This window comes from Cervus canadensis, chromosome 4, assembly GCF_019320065.1.
Source record: "Cervus canadensis isolate Bull #8, Minnesota chromosome 4, ASM1932006v1, whole genome shotgun sequence".
NCBI classification, from domain to species: Eukaryota; Metazoa; Chordata; class Mammalia; order Artiodactyla; family Cervidae; genus Cervus; species Cervus canadensis.
The window spans coordinates 102971971-102985604 of NC_057389.1; the positions used below are offsets into that span (position 1 = coordinate 102971971).

Here is a 13634-nt window from a genome sequence, read left to right on the forward strand (position 1 = left end):
AAGTCGGAAGCGAGGGGCGGAGATTCGTGGCCCTCCGCCCCCTGGCGCTTTTGCGTCACGCCCCCCCGGGCCCGCCCCTCCGGAACCCGGAAGCCGGAGCGCGCGGGGGAGCCGCGGGCGCGGCGGGGCGGAGCGGCCAGACTAGCAGCGGGCTGGCGGCCGGGCGGGGACCTGGCCCGGGACCGGCGGCGCGCGGCGGCCGAGGCCCAGGTGAGTGCCTGGCGGCCGCGGGTTCAATATTCTATCTCGAAGCTCGCACCGGCGGGCTGCCTTCCCGAGAAAGACGGGACTAAGGGTTAGTGGGGAGGGGTCTCGCGAAGGCTGGGGTCGTGGGGGCGGGAACGATCTTGAGGGTCTTGGAGAGTTTGCAGGAGGCGGAATGGGAACAGGACGTTAAAGGAGAAAGTTGATGTAATGGGCCTGGTGAGGGAGTTTTTGGGCGGGTGTGAGGGCAGATCTTGTGGCTTTGATCAGCTTCTCTGAAGAGGACGTGGCTTAAGTGGTAGTTGGGGGGTCGCAGGAAACGGGGCTGGGAGAGAGAACGGCAAGGAGGCGGGGTTGAGAGGCCCAGGCTGGGGGTTGAGAGGAGCGAGGCCGGTGGGGGAACAGCCGGGGTGCGTTGGGAGGAAGAGGTGTAGGACGGCCTGGGGGCGTCTGCTTACGGTGAAGAGGTAGGCGGATGGTGCCTGAGGGAGGGCAGCGCCTGCGACTCACTGGGTGCTCAATGTGAGGTGCTCTGGACCCACTGGTGCGGTGGCCGCCGGTACGAGGGGAAATGGGGGATGGGAGAGGAGGCAGAAAAGGGGTAGAAGCCATGGCGAAAACTGAGGTCTGGTTCAGGGAGAGACAGGGGAGGAGGGGGAGGACAGGACTAGAGTGGCCCGGTTCAGATGTTGGCGTGCACCCCATGGAGATTTGGGGAGGGGACGCGTCTTCCCCTCTTGATTCAGCTTATTACTGGCATCACCCGCCAACTGCTGGGTGACCCAGGCTAGTCCCAGCGCCTTCTGAGCGATATTCAGAACTTGAAAACCCAGCACACTCCTTCTAAGACTGGACTGGCTGGAGCCTGGGGATTCTAGCGAGCAAGGAAGGAGCTCCTGGGCCCCCGCTTTGGGGCCGGAACTGGGTTTCAGAGGCGGGGGGGTGGGTGTGCACACACCCACGTGTGCTAGGCTGTCACCATCTCCTCCCAGTTGCATCCTTGGACTTAAATGGGTAAAATGACATACAGGAAATCTGTTCCCCAGCAGCCGAGAGCTCAACCCAGGACAGGCGCAGCCTCTGGTGGGCGCTCTGTAGACCAGCAATCTTTAAGGGAAAGCCTCTCCCACACCTCTGTCTGAGGTGGGAGCTGCTGGGGGACATTGTGCCTTACAGTTGAAGGGTACCAGCTCCTACCTCCCTGAGGTATGTCCTGGTCTTGGAGTCCCCAGGCTCTCAAGGCATCCGGGAGCATGGAAGGTGACATGGCCAGCTGGAAAAGTTGTCTGATGGGCCTGGCTCTGGCAAGGGCCTTGCACTAAACAGTTTGGTTTTTTTTTTTAATCTGACTGCATCACACAGCATGTGGCATCTTCGTTCCCCAACCAGAGATTGAACCCAGGTCCCCTGCATCGGGAGCTCAGAGTCCCAAGCACTGGCCCCCAGGGAAGTCCCTGCACTAAATGGTTTTGATCAGCATTAATTTCTTTTCTTTCCCAGCCCTGGGGATCCTTGTCTGGAATCTGCTAGAAGGGCTAGAGAGCCTGGATTTAGAGCATGTTCAGGACAGGAGTCTGGATAGCTTGAATGTGAAGAAGGCCATGGAAAGATAACCACCCCGTTCACTTCCAAAATGTTCTGGCGCTTAGGGAACCTTTGTAAGCAAGACTCTCAGCCTTGTTTCCCCAGAACACATGATTAGAGCCCACAGTCATGCCTCCTGCAGGTTTTGCGTTTGGACTTGCCCTGGCCGGGACTCCCCCGCCACCCCACCGCCCCGTCCCCCCTGCCCTCACCCTCTCCCTTCATGAACTGGACCAGAATCTTCTGGTTCCAAAGTCCTGCTATTGTCTCCTTCCTGTACGAGGAGTGTGGCCAGGCACATTCTCATGGAGGGTCCTGTGTTGGGGGTCCTAACCTCCAATCAAATCTCTTTGTCTTTCTCCACCTGCAAAATGAGTGGATTGGCCTAGTCAGTGTTTCTCAACTTGGAAACCCAAACCTTGGCTTCTCCAGCATGCAGCCTCCTCTAATTTTATGCAGCCCTTGACAGATGAATCCCCACTGCAATAATCCTTCTTTTCCATCCTACAGTTTATATCTCAAAATGATTATTATACCACTCCCTTATCGTCCATGTAGAAAATTGCAGTGCCAAACGTGCTTTTACACGTCATACCTGTTCCCAGGGTTTCAGCTGCATCCTTCTGGCTGAAAATCCCTGGGTGAGACCCTCTGTTGAGTCCAGGCCTGTGACTCAGAGAAGCAGGTGGGGACTTGGGAATCTCCCTTTTCTGTTTCACTGTAGGATCCCCAGGGGAGGGGGGCTTGTTAACGTACTGATTCCCATTCCTTGTCTTCCTGAAGTTGTGTGCCTTGGGTGGGTCCAGAGTTTAGTAAAGCAAGGGCTGACTGTGTCAGACGCTGTGGACTGAGTGCCAGGGATGAGGATGGGCCCTCACGCCCTGATGGAGGGACATTCTAGTGGGCCACCCTCCCCCACAGGCATGATGGAGTTCACAGTAACTGGTCAGTTCAGTAGCAGAGATGACACAAGAAGTTGTGGGGACAGAATCAGGAATGACCAGCTCAAGCTTCAGGGCATGGGGGATTCCAGTAGCTTTCCTCGGAAGAGGTGGCTGGCCGCAAGCCAAGCCTTGAAAGATATGGAGGTGTTGAACCAAGCCGGAAGAGGGAACCACATAAGTATGTCCCTGTGTGGCTCTTCATTGAACATCTGCTGTGATAGGCACTTTCATACCCAGTTCTCTTACTCTGCCAGGCATCAGCAGGGAGACTGTGGTTCCCGTTTACTAGATAGAGTGAGGCTATAAACTGAGGTTCAGGAAGGTGATGACTTCAGAGATGGCTCTCTGTGCTTTCCAGGATTAGAAAGCTCAGTTTGCTAAAGACCAAATTATTGGAACAGTGTCTCGACTGCAACACCATTGACATCTGGGGCCAGGTCATCTGTTGCTGTGGGGGCCACCCTGGGCCTTCTAGGATGTGGAGCAGCAGCCCTAGCCTTCACACACAAGATGCCAGTAGTCCATACCCACCTCAAGTCGTGACAACCAGAAGTGTCTCCAGACATGGTTTGTGTGTCCCCCCAGGGACAAGAAGTCTCTAGTAAAAGCTGGTTCCTGCCACCAGGCCTACCATCACCTCAGTGACTCTTTGGTGTTTGTTGGACTCCCAGCAAATTGCTGCCAAGAGCAGGCGTGGGGAAAAGAGGCCAGCAACTGAATTCTGCCGTCCACTCAGTTCTTAATCTGGAGTCCTGATAAAAAGGAGACACCACTGGGAATGGACCAAGGGGGAGTTAGGGAACGTGCCCTGAGAATGTTGCACGGAGGAGGAAGAGGAGGTGAGCCGGAGCACTCGTCATTCGCTGGCACAGCAAATGCCATTGTCTTTCTCTTTGTCTTCCCACTGACCTGGATTTCTGCAGGCACCGTCCTTGTCTCAGAACAAATGGTTGCTTTTCTTCCGAGATTAGAGGTATTCGATTCTCTTCTCAAAGAGCTCCTTTGGAGGCAGTCCCAGATCACTGTGGCTCTCGAAGCCACATTATCTTCTCCCGTTTGCCCTCCTGGCTCCAGACACAGGTCCATCCTCAAGCACAGGCTGTCTAACTTTTGCTCTCTGTGCATCCTCCTCTGCTTGCTCCCCGACCTTGACACTGCTGCTTTAACTCCGGGGGCAGAAAGGGCACATTCTGGGGCCATCCGACCCCTTCTGAAGGCCGCCCTCCCCCCAGCCCCCATCCACCGGCCCTTTGTGCGGCCAGCATCCCCAATCAACTGTGCCAGGCAGCCCCTGCTCGGCCTCCCCGCCAAGCAAGACAGGCCCTTCTCTCTGCCCTCGTCCCGGAGACGGAGGAACAGAACAAAGGGCTCTGTCTGAGCGCGGCCGGGGCCCCCAGCAAGCCAGCCTGCTGCCGGCTGCAGCTCAGAGACCCCCACTTCACCTCGTTGCCTGTTTCATTTTGGCCCCCAAAGGGCTCCAGAGATTAGGCACGTCTCAAAAATGCAGCCGATGAGTTTGGGTTCTACTCATTTCCTTGTCGAGACTCTGAGCCTGAGTCCTGATGATAAATAAAGTAGTGATTCAAGGGTTCAGCCTGTGGCTTAGTCGGAGCAATGAATAAGCTGCCCTGGTCTGACTCATTCGTTTACATCCCAGCTCTGCCCTGTTTCTTGAGGTTGTGTGTGTAAGAGGGAAGCCAGCTCCGAGTGTTTCATGACTGTCACTGCCGGCTGTGAGGGTTTCCTGGGGCCACCGTAGCAAAGTACTACAGCTGGGTAGCTTAAGCAACAGAAGCGTATTGTCTTGTGGATCTGGGGGCCAGAAGTCCAGATCAAGGTGTGAGCAAGGTTGGGTCCTTCCAGGGGCCACGAGCGAAGGATGCACGCAGGCCTGTCTCCTCAGCCTGTCAATCGCCGTCTTTTCTCTGAGTCTTCACCGCATCTGTGCGAGTCCATGTCCAGTTGCCCCTTCGGATCAGTGCCCATCCTAGTGACCTCATTTTAACTCAGTCACCTCTTTAAAAGCCCTGTCTCCAAGTACAGACACATTCTGAGATCCTTGAAACAGTAGGACTTCGATACAGTGAATTGTGGGGGGCAGGTGCATGCTCAGTGGTGTCTGACTCTTTGTGACCACATGGAGTGCACCCATCCAGGCTCCTCTGTCCATGGGATTTTCCCAGCAGGAGTACTGGAGTGGGTTGCCATTTCCTCTTCCAGGGATCTTCCCAACCCAGGATTCGAACCCAAGTCTCCTGCATTACAGGCAGGTTCTTTACCTCTGAGCCACCAGGGAAACCCTGTGGGGGCCAGCAGAGGGTTGGCAGGGGACACAGTTCAGGACACTGGGTAGGAGATGTTTCATTTTTTGTGAAATTAATTTAGTAAGGGAAATTTCATTTAATAAGGGAATTTTTGATAGATAATCATCCAGACAGAGAAAAGTTCATTCAGTTTTGTCTCATTCACTGAAATAAACATTGTAGGGGAGATGGGCAGGTTGGCCACGTCACCTTTGGAAGTGCCCTCTTAGGGAATTTTCCAGCTCTTGCACATGTCCTTATACTTGGAGTGACTACAGAGAGGCAAGAACATGACTCAGGGGGAGCAGAGCGTGTGGGACTTTATCAGGGATGTGTTTAGAGCCAGACCTGGGAGACAGTGTGTGCCCACCCAGGGGCTAGCCAAGGTTTATAGCTGAGGTATATGGGGGTCCCTGTCCTCAGTTTTGCCAGAATCAAGAGGGGGAGTCCAGAATCAACTCCATTCATGGAACAAAGTGACTTTGAGGCCAGCTGCTTCCACAGGTGATGAGACAAAAGAAGTTTCTGAAAGACTTGAAAATCATTCCACAAGAAATGTCGCCAAGCCTGGACCAGATTTGGCGATCTCAGGTGTACCGAGCAACAGGAGTAGCCCTGGTCTCTCTGCCCAAGCACAGGTGTCCGGCCGGCAGTCATGCCCACTGAAGTCAGATTCCCAGCCTGGTGAGGGCTGTGAAGTGCCTGGCACTGGGCAGACTTGGAACCTGGGCCTGGCCTGAAGTGGCTGATGAAGAGGAAGACGTGGAGCTCTGGTATGGTCATCTCCTCCAAGGCCGCTGCTGCTGCTGCTTCCTCGCAAATGGGGTGAACACAGCATCAGCATCAGGACCCATGAGGGCTTTGCCAGGATCTTCCCACTCATCTCTCAGAGCATCTCCATCCCATGCAAGGGTAGACAGAACCTGGGTAGCCGAGCGGAGAACACTTGGAGATTTTTGCATCTCAGATCCCATGGGTGCACCCAGGGGCTTTCATTTCCTGGCGAGTGTGCCAGGGTCCGAGGCCACTGCTTGGGAAGATGGCCAGAGTCCTTGGCTGTCATGTGGAAATGCTGTTTATCAGACCAGTGACACACAGGACTTCCCAGGTCGCCCAGTGGCGACGATCCCCCACTTCTAATGCAAGGGGCGCGAGTTCAGTCCCTGGTTGGGAAACCATTTTCTGGCATGCCACATGATGCACACAAAAACAGGTGGCACACGATGTTAAGAGCATAGTAGCCTGCCCCATAGACCCTCAGGGAGCTGGTCCCTTTCCTCCTGGTGGTCCCCAGGGAGTCTGCCCCCTGGATTAGCAGGAAGAGGAGAGGATGAAGATGGGGAGGCTAAGGAACACGTGTCTGAAAGTGGAAAGAGTGACTTGAACAGGGACGGGTGACTCTAGGCGCCAGCAGCTCGGGCAGTTACCCCACCAGGCCGGCTCTCTCTCGCTCCCTCCTTCTCTGTCTTGTGTGGTCAGGTGAACACGGACTTGGAATCACACCAGCATCTTTCATGCCTTTGAGGCCCTGGAGAGACCCTAAAGTGTGCAAACTTTTGTTTTCTGATTTATTCAAAGCATCTTTTCTCATCCTTGGCATTGGTGCTGACCGGGGCTGGATCGTAGTCTGTGGTGGGACCTTCTTGCCCATCACCGTGTTGAGCAGTGTCCCCAGCCTCCACCCACCAGTTGTGAGTAGCACCCCCTCCCAGTTGTGACAACCAGAGCTGTCTCCATACATGTCAGGTGTCCCCTCGGAGGAGAGTCACGCCCCCCACTCCCCACCATGGCGGAGCTAGCACTGCAACCCCCAGAGCCCTACCCTGAGGGTCTGCAAAAGGGAAAAAAGGTGTTAGTTGCCCAGTTGTGTCCAACTCTGCGATCCCGTGGACTGTAGCCCACCAGGCTCCTCTCTCTGTGGGATTCTCCAGGCAAGAATACTGGAGTGGGTTGCCATGCCCTCCTCCAGGAGCTCTGCCTGACCCAGGGTTCGAACCTCGGATTCCTGCATTGCAGGCAGATTCTTTACCCTCTGAGCCACCAGGGACGCCGGGTCTGAACTGCCTGTAAAAACCAAGCGGGGTTCCCTTGTTCTCTGGGGGCTGCTCGGCCTGGCCTCAGGCAGGGCCTTTGTGTGTCGGCACCGCAGCTCTGCCCGTATTAGGTTCTCAAGGTGGCTTTCCATTTGGGCGCAATGACAGATGCACTGTGTGATTGGAGGGTAGGGGTCGCAAAGGGCCCCCCTCTGCCTGCCCAGACCCTCTTCCCAGAAGACTTCCTGAGTCTTTGCCAGCCCACTGGTCTACAGGGAAGGACCCAGATGCCAGCCCCCGACAGGGCCTTGCAGATCTGCCTTGCCCTTGTAATCAGAACCCACCTGACCCATGGACCTAACCCAGGCCACCCTCAGTCCCCCTGACCTGTCACACCTGCAGGGACTGCCCAGTACCCCTCCCCCCTCCCCCCCGGTCTGCCTGCCACGCTAGGTCTGGCTGATCCTTTCCTGATGTGTCCCTGTGTCTTCGTCCTTTCTGCCTCCAACCCCCCAGGGCTCCCTATCAGCCTTGCAGGAAAATCTAGACTCCTTCCCACATTCACAAGGCCCTGTGGGATTTGACCTTCCTGACCCCGGCCCCTCCCCCTCCAGCCTCGGCCCTGCCAGCCACACTGGTCCCCTTGTTCGGAGGCCAGCCCGGGCTGCCCCTGCCCTTGGAGCTCACCGCCCTCGCCTCGGCTGCCATCGCCACGCTCAGCCCATCCATCCCCTCGCACTGTGCAGGCCTAGGCAGCTGTCTCCTCTGCGCACTCCCCTGCGCCGCCCCCCGGCTGGTCCAAAGTGACCACCCGGCTCTGGTCAGTTTCCATCCCCGTGGCGGCACCGCCGACATCCAGGACCAGATCACTCTCTGCTGTGGGGGACGTCCCGCGGGTTGCAGGGTGTTGAGCAGCGTCCCAGGTCTCCACCCACCAGATGCCAGAAGTCTCTCCCCTCCCCCCCAGTGGTGACAACCAAAAATGTCTCCAGCCTTTGCCAAGTGTCCCGTGGGGTGGGGCAGGATCACCCCCTCACCCGCCCCACGGCTGAGAGCTGCTGCTTGCACACACTGCGCTTTTTCTTTCCGGAAGCACCGTTACTGTTGGAAAAGCCTCTTCACTAGTGGGTTGGTCTGTCAGGTTGCCTGAAGGCCAGACGTCATCACCACATTCTCACTCCCTATTTTACCAGCTGCCTGGCCCAGCCTGGCGGGGTGGGCAGCAGAGAGACACTTGGTGACTGGATGGATTTTGAAAGAAGACATCCTCTTTGGGGATGTAGCAGCAGGCTCCGAGAAGGATCGGCCTCGGGGAGAGATGCATGGACCAGGTTGCCCCAGCATGGGCCTGGGAGAAAGAGCTTTTTCTAGGACTCAGACTGGTTGGGCCAGTCTGGAAGGCCAAGGGATGAGTTAAGAGAGAAAGGGTCAGTCACGAGAGGGTGTTTGAGAGGGGCTTCTCTGGGGGTTTTTAATTAAGCAGCAGAGAGGTGGTGGCCCTTCCTGATCACGGCCTCTCTTGGAGACTCAGCACCCTGTGCGCACAACACCCTGGACCCATGTCCTGGGGCTTCTGTAAATTGGCACCACAAGCTTGCATGGCTTAAATGATAGAAATTGATTCCCTTGAAGTTCTGGAGGCCAGAAGTCCAAAACTGGAGCATCAGCAGGTCCGTGACTGTCTGCAGAGACCCCGGGGCGGGGGGTGGAGGACCCTTCCTTGCCCCTTCCAGCTTCTGGGGGCTCCATGGCCTGTGGCCACATTCCCCCACCCCTAACTTAAGCCCTAATTTGTCTTACAACTCTCAGCCACCAAGAGTGAGAAACATATTTCTTTTGTAGCTGTTTCTCAGCAGGTCCATCTTACCAATAACTTCATGTCATCGTTTCCTTAAAAAAAAATCCCAGCAGGCTCAAGGAAACACGCCTGGAAAAGTGGAAACTCGCTGCCTCCAAAACAGCATCCTAACTGATGCTGCTGTAACCCTGGCCTCCTCCTTTTAGCTTGAGGATGATTTCATCCAGTAAACATGTGGCTTCAAATTATGGCCTTATATAAACGAAGCAGCTAAGCTACACTTTCTAGAGGCCCCCATCCGCCTCATTTTCCAGTCAATTCCGAATCTTTCGCCAAGCCGATCGGCAGAATCTGGGCTTTTTCATGCACGAGGCCTCGGCCGGACTAGAAAGAGCAGCTCTTTCACATTTGTCACTGGCCCCCAGGGCTGGACTTTGGGTCGCCTCCTCCTCTTCCCGGCACCTCCTTTCTCTGAGAAAGGCCCTGAACTGAGGCTCGCATCTCCTCAGAGCATGGAAGGGACGCTGGTACGGTGTTTGCCAAAGCCTTTTCATTTTTCACCATTCAGACGTTTCGGCGGGAATTCTTGTTATTGTGCCCCGAAGACTGGCTGTTAGTTAAGAGGGAGTGAATTCCCAGTGTTCTGCAGCCACCACCTGTGTCGAGTTCCAGAACATTTCCATCACCCCTAAAGTAAACCTGATGCCCATCAGCAGTCAGTCCCGATCCCCTCTTCCCCAGCCTCCTGCAACCACTCATCTGCCTTCTGTCTCTATGGATTTGCCTGTTCTGGACATTTCATTATCAATGGGATCATCCTTGGTATCTGGCTTCTTTGACTCAGCATGATGTTTTGGAGGTTTGTCCACCTTGTAGTTTGTCTTAGAGTGTCATTCCTTTTTATGGCTGCATAATATTCCACTGGGTGATTGGACTACATTTTGTTTATCCACTTATCCTTTTTTTTTTAATTTAATTCAAGTTTTATATTTTCGACTCTACCGGATCTTCATTGCTGCCCACGGGCTTTCTCTAGTTGCAGCAAGCAAGAGCTACTCTTTGTTGCAGTGCAAGGGCTTCTCCTTGCGGTGGCTTCTCTTGTTGCAGGGCATGGCCTCTAGGCACGTGAGCTTCAGTAATTGTGGCACACAGGCTCAGTAATTGTAGCTTGCAGACGCTAGAGTGCAGGCTCAGTAATTTTGGCGCACGGCCTGAGTTGCTACACTGCATGTGGGATCTTCCCGAACCAGGGCTCGAACCCATGTCCCCTGCATAGTAGGAGGTTTCTCAACCACTGGGCCACCAGGGGAGTCCCTCCACTCGTCCTTCAATAGGCATTTCAAGTCCACCTTTGGCTCTTTCATCAGGAATGTTAGAGTCTGCAGTGTGACTTAGATTTAGTGATGAGCACATAATTGTCTGCCGTGTTCCAGGTAGATAGATCCTCTCAGTTCAGGGATGGGTTTTCCTTCCTGTTCACACTGCGTGCGCTTCCATGAGCTTTGGTCAGAAGGCAGAACAGGCTTTTAACTTGGGGGCATTGGGAGCGGTGGTTTGAATCAAAGACAGACATAGGTTTTAGGGACCTGCCATGCCCGACACAGAGCCACAGTGTACAGTTGCTACTTTGCTGAGCTATCCCTCCTGGGGACCTGGGGCCCCCAGTTCCTCAGCCCCAGACTTGCTTCCTTTCATTCCAGACACAGTCTGGGGCTTCCTGGGGTGCAGGTTTCACATGAACTTGGGACAAGACCTTAAGCTACAGTGTGATTGGCTTCCAGGTCTCAGGCTGTGTTTAGACTCTGTGTGGAAGGCATGCTTAGAAGCCAGAGAACTCAGCTGAGTGCCTCAGTGAGCTGATGTCCCCTGCTTAAGGACATCTCCCAAAGCTGTGGTCATCACAGCATGGCACCACGCAGCTATCAACAGCCCGGGGGCAGACCCACGCGTGTGTAACGTAAGTTCACTTATCTTCTTTAACAAAGAAGTGCCCTGGTCAGGGGAGAGACAGATTCTTTAAGAAAAAGCAGGAAAACACTTGTTTCATTCTTTGAAGCTCGTCTGGATCCTCCTTTCACCTCCCACACCGTACTGGGTTGTTGGTGTCCCCCTAAATTCATGTCCCACCTAGAACCTTGGAATGTGACTTTGATTAAAAATCAGGTGTTAGGACTCCCCTGGTGGCCCGTTGGTTAAGAATCCGCCTTCCAATGCAGAGAACACAGGTTTGATCCCTGGTTGGGTAACTGAAATCCCACATGCCGCGGGGCAGCTGAGCCCAAGTGCCTCAGCTACTGAGCCACTCCATGCTCTGGAGCTCAAGCCACGACTAGGGAGAAGCCCACGCACTGCAACGAAAGGTCTCGCGTGCCACAGTGAAGATCCTGCATGCCGCAACTGAGGCCCGATGCAGCCAAAAGTGAATAGACAAATAAATATTAAAAAAATAATAATAATAAGGTCTTGGTGGATGTAATTAAAGATCTCGCGGTGGCTGCATCCTGAATCCAGTATCTGACATCTTCATAAGAAGAGGGGAGGATCCAGAGACAGAGAAGGCCTCCGAAGAAATCAGAGTGATGCACCTACCAGCCAAGGAGGGGCGAGGGTCGCCAGAAGCCAGAGACACAGGAAGGTTTCTCCCTCAGGATCTCCAGAAGGAGCCAGCGCTGCCCACGCCTTGATTTTAAGGCTCATTCAGAAAGGCAAGACAATACATCTTTCTTGGTTTAAGCCACCTGGTTTACAGTCCTTGGTTAGAGTAGCCCTAGGAAATTGTCACACCCTCCAGTATAACTTCCAGATGAATAAAGACTTAAATGTGGCAAGTAAGTCCAGGGAGGTAGAGGAAGACAGCATGTGGTTCCACGCTCATCAAATCTGGGAGAAGAGTAGGCTGCCGACATCATGGAAGAAACGACCCACAGATGTGTCTGCTCAGAAAATGTGGTATCTGGATCAAAAAACAGCATACACAGAAGTAAATTGGTATGTGCTTCCCTGGTGGGTCAGCGATAAAGAATCCGCCTGCCAGTGCAGAAGACACGGGTTCGATCCCTGGTCCAGGAAGATCCCACATGCCGTGGAGCAGCTAAGCCCGTGCACCACGGCTATCGAGTCTGCAGTCTAGAGCCCAGAAGCCGCAACTGCTGAGCCCACTTGCCCCGGAGCCCTGCTCCACAACCAGAGAAACCACCGCAGTGAGAAGCCCGTGCACCGCAACTAGAGAGCAGAGAAGAGCCTGCACTGCAGTGAAGACCCAGCACAGATAAAACATAAATTTTTTTTTAAAGTAAATTGGCATGAATTAAGTTCATCAGACATCGTGAAGACGTCATACTCTTGCTATACAAAGAGCTTCTCCAGAACAGTAAGCTGGGTAGGCATGGTTCAGTGGGGGAAAAATGGGCGACCGACATTAAACAGCTTCCAGAAACAGAAAAATCGTTACTGAATACACTTAATTCTCCAAAAACCCAGCCTGACAGAGGATTAAATGTGACAAAACACTCTGTTGTGCCCACAGATAGCCACAGGTTGAGAAAAATATTAATCCTCGATGCCAGTGAGGCTGCTCCAGGCCGACCTATCTCTTGAGGGGGGCGGGCCTCTCCGGAAGTCACTTGGGAAGAGGGAGTCAGGGGCCTTCAAAGTGAGACTGTAAAGGGGATCAGATGAGCCAAGTGTTCAGGTTAAAATGGTACCACCTAGAGAATTGGGGGTTCTGGATCTACGAGGGTACACTGCATTGGGAGCAGAGCTTCCTAGAGTCTGCTGGAGGGGTCTGAGGGACATCCCAGCCCAAGAATGCGGACAGGGGACACGGATGGCGCTGGAAGGAAGCAGCGGGGTGGAGCCTGCCTATGTCTGAGAGGAGCGGAGGGCGCGATGCCAGCCCCTGGCAGTGGCCTGGTCAGTGCTTCTTGGGCTTGTAGCCCAGGCTGTGGGAACTAGACTTCCCACTGTGGGTTGGGGGCTTCAGGCAGCTTTTCCATGACTGATGGGGCCCTGCAAAGTCTGCCCTGTGAGCCTGGGCCTGGCTGAATGAGACGTAGCCAGAGCACGTCCAGGAACTGCTTCCTGACGGCCGCCAACCTACCGAAGAGGGGTTCTGCTGCATGGGGGTTGATGGCCAGGAGAGGAGGGCTGGCCGGAGGGAGGCCCCAAGGAGCTCTGTACTGGGACACTCACATCTAGACCAGTATTGCAAGGGGCTCCCCTGCAGTGGCCCGGGGGATGGAGGCAGGGGTCCCTCAGGGGTCCTTCTGACCTCCTGGTGAAAAGAGAAGCTGTTCTGGGGACAGCAGACAGGATGTGGTCAGTGGGAGGAGCAGGGAGCAAACACCCTCCAGTGTTTGGGGCAAGAGGTGGGGTGGGCGGCCCTGGGCAGGAGCTTAGCCACTGAAGGGGGAATAGAGCAGTGGATGGGCCCCAGGGGTCGGTCCAGGTGCCACCTGGTCCCTGGGGCTGCCGAGCAAGTGGGCAGGACCAGGAAAGGCGTGACTGGCAGGAGCTTGGTAGCATCTTTGGGGAGGGCAGCTGTGGTTTCAGCTCTGTAGGGGGATGGCAGATGGAGGTGTGGAGGCGGGGACAGTAGGGGTTGCGGTGGGGGGTGCTGGCAGACCGAGGAGGGGGAAGGAGCAGGAAGGGCTGGCTTCAAGCTGTGTGGAAGTGAGGAGGGAGCTCGGAACTGGACCCTGGGCTAGAGAAGAATTGACTAGTGTCTCTGGTTTTTCAGGCAAAGGAGTTATTTCATTGGGAGGGGGGA

General features: G+C 54.9%; 1 protein-coding gene across 10 annotated transcripts in view; it reads left to right on the top strand.

Moving 5' to 3' along the window:
• Positions 1-79: 79 nt before the first annotated feature.
• MYO9B (myosin IXB) overlaps positions 80-13634 on the top strand; it is a 108995-nt gene continuing 95440 nt past the window's right edge. For all 10 annotated transcript variants that reach the window (XM_043467226.1, XM_043467229.1, XM_043467227.1 and 7 more), the window contains exon 1: positions 80-210. The gene's annotated coding sequence lies outside the window, so the exon portion shown is untranslated. The remainder of the gene's footprint in view (positions 211-13634) is intronic.